General features: G+C 41.6%; 1 long non-coding RNA gene across 1 annotated transcript; it reads right to left on the bottom strand.

Moving 5' to 3' along the window:
• Window positions 1–12,141: 12,141 nt before the first annotated feature.
• On the bottom strand, window positions 12,142–19,757 carry LOC105470332 (uncharacterized). The gene is made up of 5 exons (XR_980453.2): window positions 17,373–19,757; window positions 17,170–17,249; window positions 15,720–15,748; window positions 14,336–14,454; window positions 12,142–12,644 (listed from the first exon to the last, which is right to left on the bottom strand). It is a non-coding gene; the product is annotated as an uncharacterized lncRNA (long non-coding RNA).
• Between the last annotated feature and the right edge of the window lie 47 nt (window positions 19,758–19,804).

The following is a 19,804-nucleotide window of genomic DNA, read 5'->3' as shown; positions in this document are numbered from 1 at the left end:
CGGAAGCCCAAGATGGTGAAATGATTTGTTCAAGCCAAACAGGAGAAACCACAAGCGAAAGCCAGTTCTCTTGAATAACAGACTAGTTTCCCCGTTTTTTATCTGCCTTCTTCCTGATCCCCACACGCTGCAGGCCTTTCCTTTAATTGACCTATTTAAAAATGAATAGCAAAGACACAGAACCACCCAAACCACAACTGTTGGGGGAATTTAAAAGGTCCTCTAACCCCCTATACATCTCCTACGCACATTCAATCCTCAGCTAATTTGCATTTATAGCCCATCTCCAACTGATTTGAGTTCAGTATGAATTATTCAGTCATATATTCGTTAATATACTGATGAATAATATTGAAAAGTACCATTTCCATAGCATTTCCTCAGGTACATAGGTAAACTGGTGCCCGTCTTATTCGCAACGAAATGGATATAATCATTGGATTTTTTTCCTGCAGAGAACTGTTGGAAACAGGCAATAAACTCTATTTAATTTAATTTTATTTTGTTCTGTTTTTTGGAGACAAGGTCTTGCTCTGTTGCCCAGGCTGGAGTGAAGTGGCATGATCTCAGCTCACTGCCACCTCCACCTCCTGGGTTCAAGCGATTCTCCTGCCTCAGCCTCCTGAGTAGCTAGGATTACAGGTGTGCACCACCACGATCGGGTAATTTTTGCATTTTTTAGTAGAGACGGGGTTTTGCCATGTTGGCCAGGCTGGTCTCAAACTCCTGACCTCAGGTGATCCGCCCACATCAGCCTCCAAAAGTGCTGCATTATAGGCGTGAGCCACTGCGCCTGGCCAATAAAATCATTTTTTATTTAAGGAGGACTTCGAGGCGCTGTTCAATAGCCGCCTGGTGATGGGTGTTTTTAAGTACTTAAACTTTCAGTATCACCTAATCAAAGTTTGTTTCTATATTATAGATATTTAGCTCAGGGAATCTACAGGTGTGTCTGTGAACTGGTGCTGTATAAGAGTAATTTCTATATGTGTATTTTTCTAGTTACTAAGACCATCCCCATTTTGTCATCTGAAAACTTTCAATAAGCATGATTTTTATTTCCTTCTTGATTGATATGTTTAATAATACAACATATTACCCTCATATTCTAAATTCACCCTCATCCATTATTATCAATTCTTTCAACTAAGTGCTAACTCACATTGTTTAGAATCTTGCTAATCAAACAGTGCTTCCTGGATGAGCAATATCAACATCACTTCTAACCTTAATATACAATAAAATGTCGTTCAACAAATCAATGGGGAAAAGAAAATAGGCTAACCATCTGGAGAAAATTGAACACTACATTAAAAGGAAGAGCTCCAGATGCATTAAAGACCTACATGGGAAAGATTGAAATGTGAAATTAATAGCAAATTGTGGAGGAGAATATTTTAATACTGAGGGATGGAGGAATAACTTATGTTACAACATTTCGAAAGTACAAATTGTATGTCAAAAAATTGAAGAAATTGCATCAAAATAAAGGCTTGGGGTTTTACATACATTACTATAGACAAAGTTAACAAATAGATGACAGAATTGGGAGAACATATTTGAAATTAAATATTTTAAAAAATTTTTAGAGTTAAAAAAACTAATGTGTTCACTTAGAAGGTGTATTCAGTTGAAACAATGTCACCTTCAGCCACAATATCTTCCATATACATAGAGCTGTGGAGGTTGTGAGCCATCATTTAATCTTCATTGCAGTCGAAATTATTATCTGCATTTATAGATGGGGAAAAATTGAAGTTCAGAGGTGTACATGATTTGTTCAAGGCTTCATAACTTGAAAGTGGCAGTACTGAGTCTCACCATCTTCTCCCTGTATTCTACTATCCTACTTAATTTATCTAAATGCAAGGCAAAGCCCAGTGCAGTGGCTCACACCTGTAATCCCACACTTTGGGAGGCTGAGGCAGGCAGATCATCTGAGGTCAGAAGTTCAAGACCAGCCCGGCCAACATGGTGAAAACCCATCTCTACTAAAAATACAAAAATTAGCCAGGAGTGATAACCTGTAATTCCAGCTACTTGGGGGGATGAGGCATAAGAATCACCTGAACCCAGGGGGTGGAGATTTCAGTGAGCCAAAATTGTGCCACTGCACTCCAGCTTGGGTGATATAGTGAGACGCTCAAAAAATTTTAATTAATGCAAAGCAATTTTTTTATTTTAAAACTAATCGTTGATTTGCATTCACGTGTGCTGTTGCATTTTTATGTATAGGAAATGAACAAGGAAGAAAAGGAAGATAAATATCTAACAAGAGTTTAGAGAGTTAAGAGAATTGAGATAAACAGTAGGAACAGATTACAGACCCAAAGACTCAAAGAACTTTTCTGCAATTGAGACTTTTTGGCCCACTGTCCCTCCCTGCTTCAGGGAAGAAAGATTACTGGTTGTGGTAACACTGTCTGTGACTTCCTCAGGTTAGCTAATACTGGCAGGCCTCAGGCAAAAAAATTGAGTAGCAGCCCTTTCTGCACCACACTTCCTTAACCTGCTATGTTCCAGACATTTACAAACCTTTGGTTTCCTTACTGAGCGCTGTAACCCTTACACTCTTTCAACAACTGCTTCTTCAGGATGAAATATTCTCCTGACTTTGAAAAAAAAGAACAGTGGCCTTTCCAAAGTGAACTATTTAGTCCTTTATATCTAGCTACTAAACTATCCTCTTGTTTCAGGATGGTACAGCTAACCGACATATGTGGGTTACTTTTCCTTCCACCTTTTTTTATATGAAGTAAGGTGGAGCACACTGGCTCACGCCTGTAATCCCAGCACTTTGGGAGGCTGAGGCCAGCGGATCACTTGAAGTCAGGAGTTAGAGACCAGCCTGACCAACATGGTAAAAGCCCGTTTCTACTAAAAGTACAAAAATTAGCTGGTTATGATGGCAGGCACCGGTAATTTCAGCTACTCAGGAGGCTGAGGCAGGAGAATCCCTTGAACCAGGGAGGCAGAGGTTGCAGTGAACCGAGATCATGCCACTGCATTCCAGCCTGGGCAACAGAGTGAGACTTTGTCTCAAAATAATAATAATTTATATAAAGTAAGCTTTAAGGTCAACTTTTGATTTTTATGTTATCACTATGCTTTTCTTCTTTCTCTTTATCATTTTTTCTTTTCCTACCTAGCCTAAATGCTTTTATATTTGTGGGATGGCCTGTTTTGGTATTAAAGGAAAAGTAGGAGTATATAACATATGAAATTTATCATTTCCCTTTCTACCCCCAACAAAAATCTTAATAGCCCACTTCCCCCAAGAAAAATAATTTTAGAGAGCTGTAATTAGAGTTTAAATTAACACTAGGTGGCTGATCAGTACCAAATAATAAAAGATAAAATTCACCCATCTGTTTTACAAAGGCAACTCTGAGATTAGTTTGATTTGTACCTTTTATATCAAGCTCTTGCTCCTCAATTTTGATTTTAACCAGAATTGGAACTCTTTTAAACCTTTGGAATGCTTTGCTATCACTATAATTGCTAAGTTAGTAGGCATTAAGACTTGAAGTGGTGACTGTAGTGGACTTTTTCATAACACAGTGAATATGTTTATCGTATGTTATTGAATGGGGACATTAGCTACCAGTGGCACCAAACAGCAATTTCGTGGATGCATGACAGCCCTGGTAATGCCAGAAGCAACAACTAAGAAAATACTTTCTAAAATCCTTCTATGATAAAGGTATTTTTAGCCATTTTTCAGGCCTAACTAATCCCAGGTGTGGCAGCTTTACCAAGTAAAAGTGGGTAGTTGTTGGCGGAGAAGGAGTGACACCATATGTTGAGAGATAAGAATTACAAGACTTAAATTCTCATTGGCCTAATGTACTATGTCTACTTTGTATAAACTAACTTACAAAAGTAAGTAAGGTGATTTTTCTACTTATATCTGCCCCTGCAAATAAAAAAATGCTTTCCAGTTTCCACAGGTAAATATGTACTGTACGACATTCTCTATAGCTGCAATTTTATTCAAATTGCCTGCCACAGTTTTATGAATGTTGGTTGTATTAGTCTGTTCTCATGCTGCTATAAAGAAATACCCGAGACTGGGTAATTTATAAAGGAAAGAGGTTTAATTGACTCACAGTTCTGCATTGCTGGGGAGGGTCCAGGAGACTCATGGTGGAAGGCAAAGGAGAAGCAGGGACCTTCTTTATGAGATGGTAGGACAGAGTGAGTGCCAACAGGGGAAATGCCAGACACTGATAAAAACCATCAGATCATGTGAGACTCACTCACTATCATAAGAACAGCATGGGAGAAACTGCCCCCATGATCCAGTTACCTCCACCAGGTTCTGAGAGACAGGACTACCTGGATTTCCTAGGTAGACTAAGAATCCCTAAGCCTAGCTGGGAAGGTGACCACTTCCACCTTTAAACACGGGGCTTGCAACTTAGCTCACACACGACCAATCAGATAGTAAGGAGAGCTCACTAAAATGCTAATTAGGCAACAACAGGAGGTAAAGAAATAGCCAATCATCTGTTGCCGGGGAGCACAGTGGTAGGGACAAGGATCCAGATATAAACCCAGGCATTCGAGCTGGCAAGGCGGCAACCCTCCCTTTATATGGGAGCTCTGTTTTCACTCTATTAAATCTTACAACTGCACTCTTCTGGTCCATGTTTGTTACTGCTCGAGCTGAGCTTTCGCTCTCTGTTCACCACTGCTGTTTGCCGCCCTCGCAGACCCCCGGCTGACTCCCATCCCTCTGGATCCGGCAGGGTGACCGTGTGCTCCTGATCCAGTGAGGCGCCCATTGCTGCTCCTGATCAGGCTAAAGGCTTGCCACTGTTCCTGTATGGCTAAGTGCCTGGGTTTGTCCTAATCGAGCTGAACACTAGTCACTGGGTTCCACGGTTCTCTTCTGTGACCCACGGCTTTTAATAGAGCTGTAACACTCACTGCATGGCCCAAGATTCCATTCCTTGGAATCCGTGAGACCAAGACCCCCAGGTCAGAGAACACGAGGCTTGCCACCGTCTTGGAAGTGGCCCACCTCCATTTTGGAAGCAGCCCACCACCATCTTGGGAGCTCTGGGAGCAAGGACCCCCGGTAACAGTTCCACCCTTGACACGTAGGGATTACAATTCAAGATGAGATTCTGGGTAGGGACACAGCCAAACCATATTATTGGTGGAATCCTCCAAGCAGTTAGGTCACAGATGAAGGACAATTTATTACTTATAGCAATAGCAGCAGCAGAATATCAGCATTTTTGTGCTCAGTTCCCTGAGCTCCAAGTTCACAGGCAGATGTGAAGAAACCCAGATGGTATCCACATATGCATTGGGCTGAATTATAGGAAAGGAACAGTGAGCTTAGGAAACTCAAATCTTTAGTTGTGGGTAGTAAAAATGTCTGACTTTTGCTCCCAAAGGAGACACTACTTTTGTCTTCCAAGATTGTTTCCTACACAAAGGAACAAAGGCAAACAGTGCCACCCATTGAAAGACATGCAGAAGGCCGGGCATCGTGGCTCACACCTGTAATCCCAGCACTTTGGGAGGCCGAGGCAGGCAGATCACAAGGTCAAGAGATCAAGACTATACTGGCCAACATGGTGAAACCCTGTCTCTACTAAAAGTACAAAAATTAGTTGGGTGTGGTGGCACCGTCTGTAGTCCCAGCTACTTGGGAGTCTGAGGCAGGAGAATCACTTGAATCTGGGAGGCAGAGATTGCAGTGAGCCTGGCAACAGAGTGAGAGTCTGTCTCAAAAAAAAAAAAAAAAAAAAAAGAAGACATGCAGAAACATGTGCACCCATGGAGAATTATCTCCCAACATTACTATGTACTTCATTTTAATTAAATTTTATGAACTAATATCCCTCTCCAATATCAAAGTTATTTTAATACAAGTAACCTAAATGACACGACCTAATTTCACAAAGGCTGTGTATTAGTCATTTATTGCTATTACTATGGACTCAATGTTTGTGTCCTGCCATAATTTATATACTGAAACCCTAATCCCCAATGTGATGATATTTGAAGATGGAGCCTTTGGGAGATAAGTAGGTTTGATGATGTCATGAAGATAGAGACCCCATGACGGTATTAGTACTCTTATAACAAGAGAAAGAGACCAGAGCCCTTTTGTTGTACCCACGTGAGGATACAACAAGAAGGCAGCCCTCTGTAAGTCAGAAGTAAAGCCAGGATCCTTGCCAGGAACTAAATTGACTGGCACCTTGATCTAGGACTTCCCAGTTTCCAGAACTGTGAAAAATAAATATCTGTTGTTTAAGCCACCCCGTCTATAGTATTTTGTTATTGCAACCCAAGGAGACTAAGACAGCTGTATAACAATATTACCACATACCTGGTGGTAAAACGTATTTATTGTCTCAGAGTTTCTATAGGTTAAGGGCATTACTTAAGTGACTTCTTTGATTAGGGTCTTACAAGACTTGAATCAAGCTATCAGCCAAGACTTGGTCTCATCTGTGGTTCTACTGGGGAAGAATATACTCCAATCTTACGTTGTTGACAGAATTCAGTTTCTTGCTATTGTAGGACTAAAGGCTTTGGTTTCTTGCTGGCTATCAGTTGGAGGCTACCCTCAGCTCCTAGAGGCCTCCTGTAGTTCCTTGCCACATAGGGTTCCCAACATGGTCACTTACTTCCTCAAAGCCAGCAAGGGAGAGAGAGCCACCCAGAAATATGGGCATTACAGTCTTATGTAAGAGAACCATGTAATTACATCTATCCTATCATATTTGGCATGTTCTATTGGTTAAAATACTTGAAAAGAGGGCATCACATGAGAACATGAACACCAAGAGATCAGGATCCAGGGGCCACCTTAAGAATCTGTCTACCACAGGTCGATTATCTAAAGTGAAAATTGATTATACAAATGGAGTCATTCCTGTTATACCCAACTAAAATTTAGAGTTAGAGGACCACAGGGGTGAAAAAACACTCAGGTCTCAAAAGCCTGCTCCAGAAACTATCCCAAAAGCCCAATCCAATGAAATAGCTGCTACAATTTTAAGACTAGTTTGACAACAAATGGCTGCCATGACTTCAAAGCTTGTTTTGCCTAGTAACTTTTGACACCCAGCAATCAGAGCTTTCCAGCTCCTGCAAAATGCCACAAGCATCAGTGAACTTTCTTTCATAACAACTTATATGACCTTTCTCTTTTCCCAATGAAAATTCAACCATTTCCTTTTTTTTTTTTTTTTTTTTGAATATACTGGAGACCACCTCAGTTTGTGTGTTTGTCACAGATTGCAATCCTATTTCTTTGTTTATTGCAAAATAAACTCTTTTTGTTTGGAGATTAGCCTCTATATATTTATCTGTTATTGACATTACATGGTGTCAGAAGTGAGATGCAAAGCAGATTGACTTTGGAAAGAAAATGGCCCCTGGAACTATGGTGTGCAGCACTCACAGTCAGACCCCTTGAGCCGCCTACTTCCACTGGTGATCTTTTTCCACCACAGTGAGTTTTTCTTGGGTTAAACACCCTTTTTTTTTTTGGATTTGAGTTCTTCAGCTTTATTTGGGATTTCTTTATGAAGGGCCTTTCCTCTCCTATTTATTAGGACTCCTATTTATAAGGGATTTGAAGAAGGTTTTGTCGTTCTTCCCGGTGAGTATGTACTTCACTCTTTGGTTCATTTTGTGTGCTTGGTTTTTATTTTGGCTTTTGTGTGTTTGGCTTTGCACTGACTCACTTGGATACATTTATTTACACATGGGCTCCCCAAATTCAAAGATATACCAAAATAGCTCCCCCGCACTGGGGACTTGAGCTTGTTATATGCTTAAGTATTATGGTCCATCTTCCTATTCTTTGTTATCTCAATGGACGAATTACACCAAAGAAAATTTGGAATTACAATGGCCATCTCTTGAACTCCCTAAATTTGTTTTTCTTAAAACTAAATTAGAAGGCTATGGCTACAAAATTAAATTGCCTGAAAGGGGCATATACTTTCAGTGATATCTTGAAACATCTAAATGTATTCCAGCCTCGAAACTCACCTAACTCCAAAATACCATCGCTAAGTTAACTGAGACAGATAAACAACTAAAGGAAGATTTAAAAAGGTCTTAGAAAATCAGAGTCTTTCTTTTGCCTGGTACCACCACCTCTCCTCTCTACCCTTCCCTTTCTGAAAACCCTACTCAATCCTGATGCTTCCTCCCCTACTACCCTCCCAGCTTCTGATCCCCATCCTCAACCTATAAAAACTCATCACTTTAGAGTTAGACCCATTAACAATCCTGAGGTTCCTTAGATTGTCTGTGTCCTTGGAATAAGGCTGAAATCCATGTGAAAGCTAAGGAACTTCCTAAAGTTACCCAGGACCTTCTTTGCTTTGCTGATGAATTTAACATTACAATTGAAGCTTACTAGCCCAGCTTCTCTGATCTTAATCAACTTGTCCACATGCTTGTGGGAGAAGGCCAGGCTAATCACTGGATGAAAAAGGTCAATTGTGCCTGGGCATGGTGGCTCACGCCTGTAATCCCAACACTTTGGGAGACTGAGGTGGGCAGATCACCTGAGGTCAGGAGATAGAGACCAGCCTGGCCAGCATGGCGAAACTTTGTCTCTACTAAAAATACAAAAATTAGCCAGGCCTGGTGGCACACATCTATAATCCCACCTACTCGGAAGGCTGAAGCAGAGTCATTTGAACCTAGGAGGTGGAGGTTGCCATGAGTCGAGATCACTCCACTGCACTCCAGCCTGGGTGATAAAGTGAGACCCTGTCTAAAAAAAAAAAAAGGAAAGAAAGAAAAAGGTCAATTGCACACACCCTGTATTAGTCTGTTTTCATGCTGCTGATAAAGACATACCCAAGAAGGGGAAACTTGCAAAAGAAAGAGGTTTAATTGGCCTTACAGTTCCACATGGCTGGGGAAGCCTCACAATCATGGTGGAAGGCAAGGAGGAGCAAGTCCCATCTTACATGGATGGCGGCAGGGAAAGAGAATGTGGAAGACGCAAAAGTGGAAACCTCTGATAAAACCATTAGATTTTGTGAGACTTATTCACTACCATGAGAACAGTATGGGAAAAACCACCCCCATGATTCAATTGTCTCCCACTGGGTCCTTCCACAACATGGAATTATGGGAGTATAATTCAATATGAGATTTAGGGGGGACACAGAACCAAACTATGTCATTTTGCCCTGGCCCTTACCAAATCTCATGTCCTCACATTTCAAAACCAGTCATGCCTTCCCAGCAGTCCCCCAAAGTCTTAACTCATTTCAGCATTCACTCAAAAGTCTGCAGTCCAAAGTCTCATCTGAGACAAAGCAAGTCCCTTCTGCCTATGAGCCTGTAAAATCAAAAGCAAGTTAGTTATTTCCTAGAAACAATGGGAATACAGACATTGAGTAAATACAACTGTTCCAAATAGGAGAAATTGGCCAAAACAAAAGGGCTACAGGGCCCAGGCAAGTTTGAAATCCAGTGGGGCAGTCAAATCTTAAAGCTCCAAAATGATCTCCTTTGACTCCATGTCTCATATCCAGGTCATGCGGATGCAAGAGGTAGGTTCCCATGGTCTTAGGCAGCTCCCCGCCTGTGGCTTTGCAGGTTACAGCCTCCCTCCTGGCTGCTTTCCTGGGCTGGTGTTGAGTGTCTGCAGCTTTTCCAGGTGCATGGTGCAAGTTGTTGGTAGATCTACAATTCTAGGGTCTGGTGGGCAGTGGTCCTCTTCTCACAGCTCCACTAAGCAGTGCCCCAGTAGGGACTCTGTGTAGGGGCTCAAACCCCACCTTTCCCTTCTGCATTACCCTAGCAGAGGTTCTCCATGAGAGACCCCCCACTGCAGCAAACTTCTGCCAGGGTGTCCAGGCATTTACACACATATTCTGAAACCTAGGTGAAGGTTCCTAAACTTCACTTCTTGACTTCTGTGCACCCTCAGGCTAACACCACATGGAAGCTGCCAAGGCTTGGGGTTTGTGACATTTGAAGCCATGGTCTGAGCTCTATGTTGGCCCTTTCAGCCATGGCTGGAGTGGCTAGGATGCAGGGCACCATGTTGCACACAGCTTGGGGACCCTGGTCCCAGCCCACAAAACCACTTTATTCTCCTAGACCTCCGAGCCTGTGATGGGAGTGGCTGCCATGAAGACCTCTGACATGCGCTGGAGACATTTTCTCCATTGTCTTGGAAATTAACATTTGGCTCCTGGTTACTTATGCAAATTTCTGTAGTTGGCTTGAATTTCTCTTCAGAAAATGGTGTTTTCTTTTCTATTGCATTGTCAGGCTGCAAACTTTTCAAACCTTTATGCTGTTTCTCCTATACAATTGAATGCCTTTAACAGCATCACCTCTTGAATGTTTTGCTGCTTAGAAATTTCTTCCACCAGACACCCTAAATCATCTCTCCCAAGTTCAAAGTTCCACAAATCTCTAAGGCAGGGGCAAAATGCCACCACTCTCTTTGCTAAAATATAACAAGAATCACTTTTACTCCAGTTTCCAACAAGTTCCTCATCTCCATCTGAGACCACCTCAACCTGGATCTTATTGTCCATATCACTATCAGCATTTTGGGAAAAGCCATTCAACAAATCTCCAGGAATTTCCAAACTTTTCCACATTTTCCTGTCTTCTGAGCCCTCCAAACTGTTCCAATCTCTGCCTGTTACCCAGTTCCAAAGTTGTTTCCACATTTTCAGGTATCTTCTCAGCAGTAGCCCCCTCCTGGTACCAGTTTATTATATTGGTACATTTCCATGCTGCTGATAAAGACATACCCAAGACAGGGCAATTTACAAAAGAAAGAGGTTTAACTGGCCTTACAGTTCCACATGGCTGGGGAAGCTTCACAATCATGGTGGAAGGTAAGGAGGAGCAAGTCCCATCTTACATGGATGGCAGCAGGCAAAGAGAGAATGAGGAAGATGCAAAAGCAGAAACCCCTGATAAAACCATTAGATCTTGTGAGACTTATTCACTACCATAAGAACAGTATGGGGGAACTTCCCCATGATTCAATTATCTCCCACCAGCTCCCTCCCACAACACATGGGAATTATGGGAGTACAATTCAGATGAGATTTGGGTGGGGACACAGAGCCAAACCATATCACACCCCTAACAGAATTTATAAAGACCCCTCCTCATCTCCCTAGAAACTGGCTTATAATATAGGGAGCAGGAACTGTAACGTTCAAAGTTTATATAGGGCCATCCCCAAAGCATTCCCTGAAGTCACTGATCAGAATAAAATTCAAGCATGTACCCAAGAACCAAATGAACCGGTTCATAACTATGTGATTATAATAGACTCCAGATTGTACTTAAAGAGAATTCTGGCCTTCCCATGGACATTGACTCTACTAGAGTTGCCTTTAACTTTATGTTTGTTAATGGTCTCTCTTAACAATTTGCTCAGTTAGTCAAAAGAGCTTGCAAGGAATGAGAACCTATGCCAATCCTTTACCTTGTTAATTTGGCAAATCAATTAGATAGCACCCTAGAGGATACCAATAAAAAGAAGATTACAAAAATCCCAAGCCTCCAATTACAACAAATGAAAGGTCCCAGAGAAAACAATTAGGGCTCTGAATGGCACCACTCCTCTAATTCATGAAACTCACCTCCTGGCATCTGTCATTATTGTAAACAACCTGGACACAGCAAGAAAAACTGTTATAAACTTAACCAATCTAAATAGTCTTCTTCATTTAACTCTTTGACTCCTGCCTCCTAATGAAAGGGATCCAAAAATATACAGGGGCTTTTTCCAATTCTTCCCCTCAACCTCCTTGGCAATGAGGTCCTACCCATTCTCATTGACACAGAAGCAACCCTATCAGTGCTCAAACCCACCAACCTAAGCCAGGCCCTGCCTTGGAGTTATAAAATTATTCAAATAGTAGGAGTTTCTGATAAACCACTGATGGCATTTCTAGAGCAGCCCATTGCTTTTTGCCTTGAGTTTTTACAAGATACCTATCAGTTTTTACTAGCAGAATCTGCTCCAGCTAACTTATTGGGATGAAATTAAAAAAAAAAAAAAGTCATGTTGGCATCTCTTTATCCCTAAAGGGGGAAATAATTTTGGAGTCTGATAAGCCAAATAGCCTGTTGAACTCTACCAATAATCTCCCACTCATTTGTTATGTTGTCTTACGCAGTAAAGAACTCTCCACTGGGTCCCAGAGTTCCCTACTGGAACAGAAAACTGTCTCTTCATCAACCACATCATCAACAGATGTTGGTAGAATTCATAATGCACCCTCAATCAAAATCCAAATTGATTCAACCAAGCCCTTGCCTGGTATTAAACAATATTCCTTAACCAAACTGCCTTAGACCCAATATTGAAGAATACAAAACTCAAGGCCTAATAATTCCCTGTATCAGCCCCTAACACTTCCATCCTCCCAGTAAGAAAACCTAATGGTTGAGGATGGAGAGTTGTTCAGGATCTCCATGCCATAAATAATATCGTTATATCCTGTCACCTCATGGTCCCAAATATACATACTTCTGTTCCCAAATCCACATACAGATGACTTCTATACCTGCTGATAGTGAATTTTCACTATTACTGACCTCTGCAGTGTCTTCTTCAGCATCCCTGTTGATCAAACTAGTCAGTATCTGTTTGCCTTTACCTGGGAAGGACAACAATATACTTGGACAGTTATGCCTCAGGGCTATATGGAAGGCCCTTCCTACTTTTCTCAAATTCTGAAAGCTAATTTACAAAATGTGGCTTTTCTTCAAGGCTCACCCTTACTAAAATACGTGGGTAATTTATTTCTTTGTTTTCTCTCATGCAGGTAGCCTGTGAGATAGGCAGTGTGCATCTTTTAAAACTTCTAGTCACAAAAAAAAAATCATAAGGTTTCTAAGAAAAAATATAACTATACTTAAGACCCAAGCTAAATATCTAGGTCATCCGACTTCTTGAACAGGACTACATTTGGGCCCCGAACAGATCCAAGGTGTCCTGCAGTTCCCCAAATCTAAAATGAAATGGCAACTCAGAGAGTTTCTTAGACTTGCTGGATACTGCAGTAACTGGACACCAAACTTTTACTTAATTGCTCAACCCCTGTACAGCCTACTCAAGACCTCTAAAACCGATCCCATTGAGAAGAATCTAAAAATACTGCATTTACTAAATTAAAGGAAGAATTATTAAACCCCACATATCCTGAGACATCCCAATTATCCACTCCTTATTTTCCTTTTTGTTTATGAAAAAAGGGAAATTCCTTGGGCGTCCCAACTAAAAAAGCATTGAGAGTAACACTGCCCCTAGTGGATATTACAGCCAATAACTAGATCCAGTGGCTTGGGGATTATGCTCCTGTTTGGGAGCATAATCAGTAGCAGTAGCATATTCCAGCTACTGCTCTACTAGTTACAGCTACAGAATAAACAATCATGAGATCTCCTTTGACCACTTCTGTTCCCCATTCTGTTGAAGCTCTTAAATTCCCATCATACCCAACACCTTTCCACCAGTTGTCTTAGCTTTTATGAACTTTGTTTACTAGCTGCTCCTCACATAACTTTCTCTATGTAACAATCTTAATCCTGCATCTCACTCACCCCTTCTTTCTGATGAAACCCCCTATAAGTGTTTGACCCTCACTATCTTTGACTCCCCAGAAAGATTTGCAGAAAAGTCCACTAGACAGTGCTGAACTATCGTTGTTTATAAATGGATCATATTTAAAGGATGACACTGGCAAAGAGTGTGCAGGATATGCAATTATTACCTCTTTTGAAGTATCTGAGGCTAGCTTCCTACCTATGGCTACTTCTGTCAAACAGGCTGAGCTTTTGCCCTTACTTTGTCTTGCCTCCTTGCTAAAGGGAAATCTGCTAATCTTTATTTACAGGCAGTAGGTATGCTTTTGAGGTTGCTCATGATTTGGGGATGTTATGGAAATAATAGGTTTCCTCACTTCCATGGGAAGCCAAATTACAAATGGATCCTACACACAAGACTTACTGGATGTCATCTAGCTACCAGCTGCTTTGGCTATTGTCTAATTTTCTGGACATTAAAATCTACATTTTTACGGAAGTGAGAGTAAACCTCTTTGCTAATAATGCAGCAAAGAATGCTGCTATGAAAGGATCATTTGATCAAATCTCTGTTGTGGCCCCACTAAAAGAACTTTCAACAAATGATTTAAGAATAATTACCAAAGAGGTCAGGCACAGTGGCTCATGGCTGTACACTCTGGGAGGCCGAGGCAGGTGGATTGCTTGAGCCCAGGTGTTTGAGACCAGCCTGGGTAACGTGACAAAACCTCATCTCTACAAAAAAACACACTGAAAAAATTACCTGGGCATGGTGGTGTACATTTGTAGTCCCAGCTACTCAGGAGGCTAAGGTGGGAGGATCACCTGTGCTCAGGGAGGTAGAAGCTGCAGTGAGCCATGATCAAGCCTCTGTACTCCAGCCTGGATGACAGAATGAGACCCAGAAAAAAAGAAGAAAAAAAAAAAAAAGGACAATTACCAAACATGCACAGAATTAGGCATCAGAAGTCAAAAAAACAAAACTGAAGTTAAAAAACAAAACAGGGCTGGGCACAGTGGCTCACACCTGCAATCCCAGCATTTTGGGAGGCTGAGGTGAGTGGTTCACCTGAGGTCAGGAGTTCAAGACCAGCCTGGCCAATATGGCAAAACCCTGTCAAAATACAAAAAAATTAGGCAGGCTTGGTGGCACGCACCTATAATCCTGGCTACTCAGGAAGCTGAGGCACAAGAATTGCTTGAGCCTGGGAGGCAGAGCTTGCAGTGAGCTGAGATCTCGCCACAGCACTCCAGTCTGGGCGACAGATTGAGACCCCTCTGTCTCAAACAAAACAAAACAAAACAGGCTGGGTGCAGTGGCTTACCCCTGCAGTCCCAGCACTTTGAGAGGCCAAGGTGGAAGAATTGCTTGAGGCCAGAGATTCAAGAACAGCCTGCCCAATACAGTGTGACCCCATCCCTACAAAAAATAAGAAAATTAGCCAGGTGTGGTGGGGTGTGCCTGTAGTCCCAGCTACTTAGGAAGCTGAGGCAGGAGTATTGTTTGAGCTTAGGAGTTTGAGGATGCAGTGAGACATGATCACACTGCACTCTAGCCTGGGTGGCAGAGTGAGACCCTGTCTCAAAAACAACAACAATGAAACCGAAAAAGGACCATGATTTCTGGTTTGATAATCAAAAGGAACTCTGATCTGGACCTGATAACAAACCAGTTCTTCCAGATTCATGGAAATATCCACTATTAACTACAGTACATAATTTGATTCATTAGGCAACTGACATTAATTTCTTCCATAAAAATATATTGGTGGGGAAATATTTTAAAAGCCACTAAAATGCTTATTTGACTTTTACTACCTGTCCTAAATTTAACCCAGGAAAATCTGTATAGACTGCTCCTGGACATTTAAATTTACCTAATAGGCCATTCAACGTTTGGCAACTGAATTTTTTCCAACTACCTCCCTCCCATAAGTATACATACGTATTGGTTATGATCTGTATGTTTTCCCATTGGGTGGAAGGCTTTCTTTGTAGATAAGCTACTGGTTCAGCTATGGCCAAACTTCTCTTTGAAAAAAATTATCCCTCCTTGGGGAACTCCCCTTGAGCTTCATAGTAACCAGGGAACCCACTTTACTAGCCACATGGACTTCTTATTATGCTTACCATCTTATAGGACTTACATTGTTCTTATCATCCCCAATCTTCTGACCTGATAGAATAAACAAATGGAAGCATAAAGACTCAGTTGGCAAAATGTATGGAAAACTTGCACCTCCCTTAGTTTAAAGTTCTTCTCTTGGTTATTATTACTGAGAACCACTGCTTTTAGAGCTCACAAATTTTCACCTTTTGAAATAATCACAGGTCATCCTATGCATTTAATGCCCACTGTCTTTGACCCTCAATTCTTAACAGGAGAGATACTATATACAGTAGTGGACAAATATTATATTTTGGTAGAAAAATCTTTCCACAGTGTGCTCCTGCAGGACAAAGACCTAAAGCACCAAGACCTAAAGCTACAACCTGGTGATTCTGTCTATTTTGAAAAGACACCTATATGAAGACTCCCTCCAACCTCATTGGAAGGTCCCATATCGAGACCTTCTCACCAATCCCTGTATCACCAAACTCAAAGCCATTGACTCATTGATCCACATCTCTCATTTTAAAAGGGCTTCTACTTCTGCCTGGACCAGTACTCCAGCAGGTGATTTAAAGTTAAAGTTTATCTGTTATCTGAAGCAGACAACAATTGAAATAAACTGCTATTCCCAATACATCCAGACCAGGCCAATATACCCCTTTCCTTTTATTATTGGTCTCTTCTTACGTGCTTTTATTTTCCTGGGAAAATAATGCTGTAATTTGCATTTTCTAATCTATTTCCAAAATGAGAAACATAACCGATTTGTTGGATTTGGTACCAAAAAACTTCAATCTCCATGATGCAAGTGAACCCCTGGTCTAACTCATAATGGATTTTTTTTTCTTTTTTTGAGACGGAGTCTTGCTCTGTTGCCCAGGCTGGAGTACAGTGGTGTGATCTCGGCTCACTGCAACCTCTGCCTCCTGGGTTCAAGCAATTCTCCTGCCTTGGCTTCCTGAGTAGCTGGGATTACAAGTGCGCCACCACGCCCAGCTAATTTTTGTATTTTTAGTAGAGACAGGGTTTCATCATGTTGGTCAGGCTGGTCTCGAACTCCTGACCTCATGATCTGCCCGCCGTGGCCTCCCATGCTGGGATTACAGGCGTGACCAGCGGTGCCCAGCCCTCATAACAGATTTTACTGATATTCCCCATGTAACTGTTCTAATTATACATTTAGTCCTTTTTACAAGGTCAAGCTTTTAGACTCACATATTCAGATTTCCTGTTTCACCCTAACATTACCTAAGATCTACAGAAAAGGCCTTGAAGTTAGATTAAGATTATGCAAACAACATGCTGATAGAATTCAAGAGAAAAGAAATTTGATAGCTTATAAAAATATTTATGACCTTCATCCTCTAATTGTTGATGACCTCCAACAGTGCAATAGTTCAATAATAGAACCCTGGATAATTACTGTTGACACCCTCCCTACAAGTAACTGTTAATGCACAAGGTACCCATCTACATGGAATTACCTGTTGTGCCACATCGAGATACATTTTCATCTGTGAGGAAGCCTACAGTCAGCTCTATTCATGGGCAACATCATGTCTCACTAAATGGAAAAAAAAGGACCAATATGGTCTAGGATATTTCTACATTCAATTTAAACTAGCAAAATCTGAACATTGGTTGACACCTACTAACTTGCACCATCATATCAGAAAAGACACTCTACCTAGAGGCATAAACTCAGCAGGATGGGCCTCAGTTGTTAGATCCTTCTTCCTTTGGATTGGGGTTAGTACCTTAGAAATAATGGTGAGAAATTTATCCAGAACTATTGGAGCTCCAGTTGACTCCACAGCCAAAGCCATGGCAGCTCAACAGACTTCCTTAGATTTTCTGGCTAAAGTGGTTTTCAATAACAGGATTGCTCTAGATTGCTTATTAGCTGAACAAGGTGGTATTTGTGCAATTGCTTACAGCAACTGCACATGGGAGTAGAAAACACAATTATGAAAGATAAAGGAACATGCCACCTGGCTCCAGAAACTTCCACCCAATGCATTTGGACTTTTCAATCTGTTTAGTGGCTTACCTTCAAAATAAGATTCATGGTTTAGAGCTATTTTTCTTTTCTTTTTTCTTTTTTTTTTTTTTTCTTTTTTTTGAGACAGAGTCTCGCTCTGCCGCCCAGGCTGGAGTGCAGTGGCGTGATCTTGGCTCACTGCAAGCTCTGCCTCCCGGGTTCACGCCATTCTCCTGCCTCAGCCTCCCGAGTAGCTGGGACTACAGGCGCCCGCCACCTCGCCCGGCTAGTTTTTTTGTATTTTTAGTAGAGACGGGGTTTCACTGTGTCAGCCAGGATGGTCTCGATCTCCTGACCTCGTGATCCGCCCGTCTCGGCCTCCCAAAGTGCTGGGATTACAGGCTTGAGCCACCGCGCCCGGCCTAGAGCTATTTTTCAAACTGAATTCATGATACTATTGCTGCTTATCCTTGACATTATGATAGTTAAGTTACATTTTTGTTGCCTGTCTAATCTTTGCAAAGCCTGCTTTCCCAATAGGAAAATGGTAGTCCAGTGCTTCCAGACGATTGCTAATGCCTGTGTAACTAATAAGATGGAATCCAATGCTGAATCCCAAGTAGACCTACCCTGTAAGGGTCTTTCCTTCTGGCCCCTTTGTTGTACAAATGTGGTTTGGGCCTCTAATGTTGACTCCTTATTGACTCACATTTTCCCTCTAGTGTGGGGTCAGAACAACTAGGACAAGCACATCCTAGCACTGAGGGACGATCAAGTCTAACTTCAAGGATAGTTGACCAGTGATGCTTTCAGAGAAAGATCTTAGTCAAAAAAGGGAAATATGGGTGCGGTGGCTCACGCCTGTAATCCCAGCACTTTGGGAGGCTGAGGCGGGTGCATCATTTGAGGTCAGGAGTTTGATACCAGAATGGCCAACAGCTGAAACCTTGTCTCTACTAAAAATACAAAAATTAGCCTGAAGTGGTTGCACTTGCCTGTAATCCCAGCTACTCGGGAGGCGAGGCACAAGAATTGCTTGAGGTTGGAAGGCACAGGTTCTAGTGTGCCGATATGGCGCCATTGCCCTCCAGACTGGTCAACAGGACAAGACTCCGTCTCAAAAAAAAAAAAAAAAAAAGGGGGGGGGGGCGGCGGGAGCAGAATGTGAGAGTTGATTATCTAAATGGAGTCATTCCTGTCATACCCAACTAAAATTTAGGGGGCGGGGGTACATAGAGAAAAAACAAAAATGAAAACAAAACTCAGGTCTCAAAAGCCTGCTCCAGAAACTGTCCAGCAAGCCCACTTCAATGAAACAGCTGTTACAGTTTTAAAACTAGTTTTACAAGGAAACAGCCACCATGACTTTAAAACTAGTTTTACTTAGGAATTGTGGCCACTGACCAATCAGAGCTCACCAGCTCCTGCAAAAACGTGTTGCAAGCACCAAAGAGCTTTCTTTCATAACAACCCGCATAGTCTTTCTCCTTTCCTGATAAAACCTCAACCATTTTTTTTGTTCTACCACATATCAGAGACCACCCTGGTCTATGCATGTGTACCAGATTGCAACCCTATTTCTTTGTTTATTCCAAAATAAACCCTTTTTTGCTTGGAGATTCATCTCTCTACATATTTGTTATTGATAAAAGATTAAAAGCTAATAAGAGACTGTGTGAACATACACATAAATGAATACAAGTTGGTGAACTATCTAAAATAAATGAGACCAAACCTGTGTTATTTTTGTCTTTAGCTACTGGTTGGGAAGAATTTCTTCATTTCTATAGCTGTGAGCCCATCAACCAAAATTCAGAACAAACTCCAATAAGTTGCAAAACACTGATCAAAATCAAATGCTCACTGCAGCCTCAAACTCCTGGGCTCAAGCTATCCTCCCACCTCAGCCACCTGAGTAGCTAGGACTACAGGCACATGACACCATACCCAGCAAATTTTGTTGCTTTTGTTGTTGCAGAGAGTGGATCTCGCTATGTTGCCCAGCGTGGTCTCAAACTCCTGGCTTCAAGTGATCCTCTTGCCTCAGCCTCCCAAAGTGCTGGGATTACAGGCATAAGCAACCATACCTGGCCTAAATGCTATACATATATATATATATATATATATATATATACACA

Source organism: Macaca nemestrina, chromosome 2 (assembly GCF_043159975.1).
Source record: "Macaca nemestrina isolate mMacNem1 chromosome 2, mMacNem.hap1, whole genome shotgun sequence".
In the NCBI taxonomy this organism is placed as follows: domain Eukaryota; kingdom Metazoa; phylum Chordata; class Mammalia; order Primates; family Cercopithecidae; genus Macaca; species Macaca nemestrina.
Note: the sequence above shows the minus strand (reverse complement) of the source record. Positions and strands in the feature narration are given on the sequence as shown.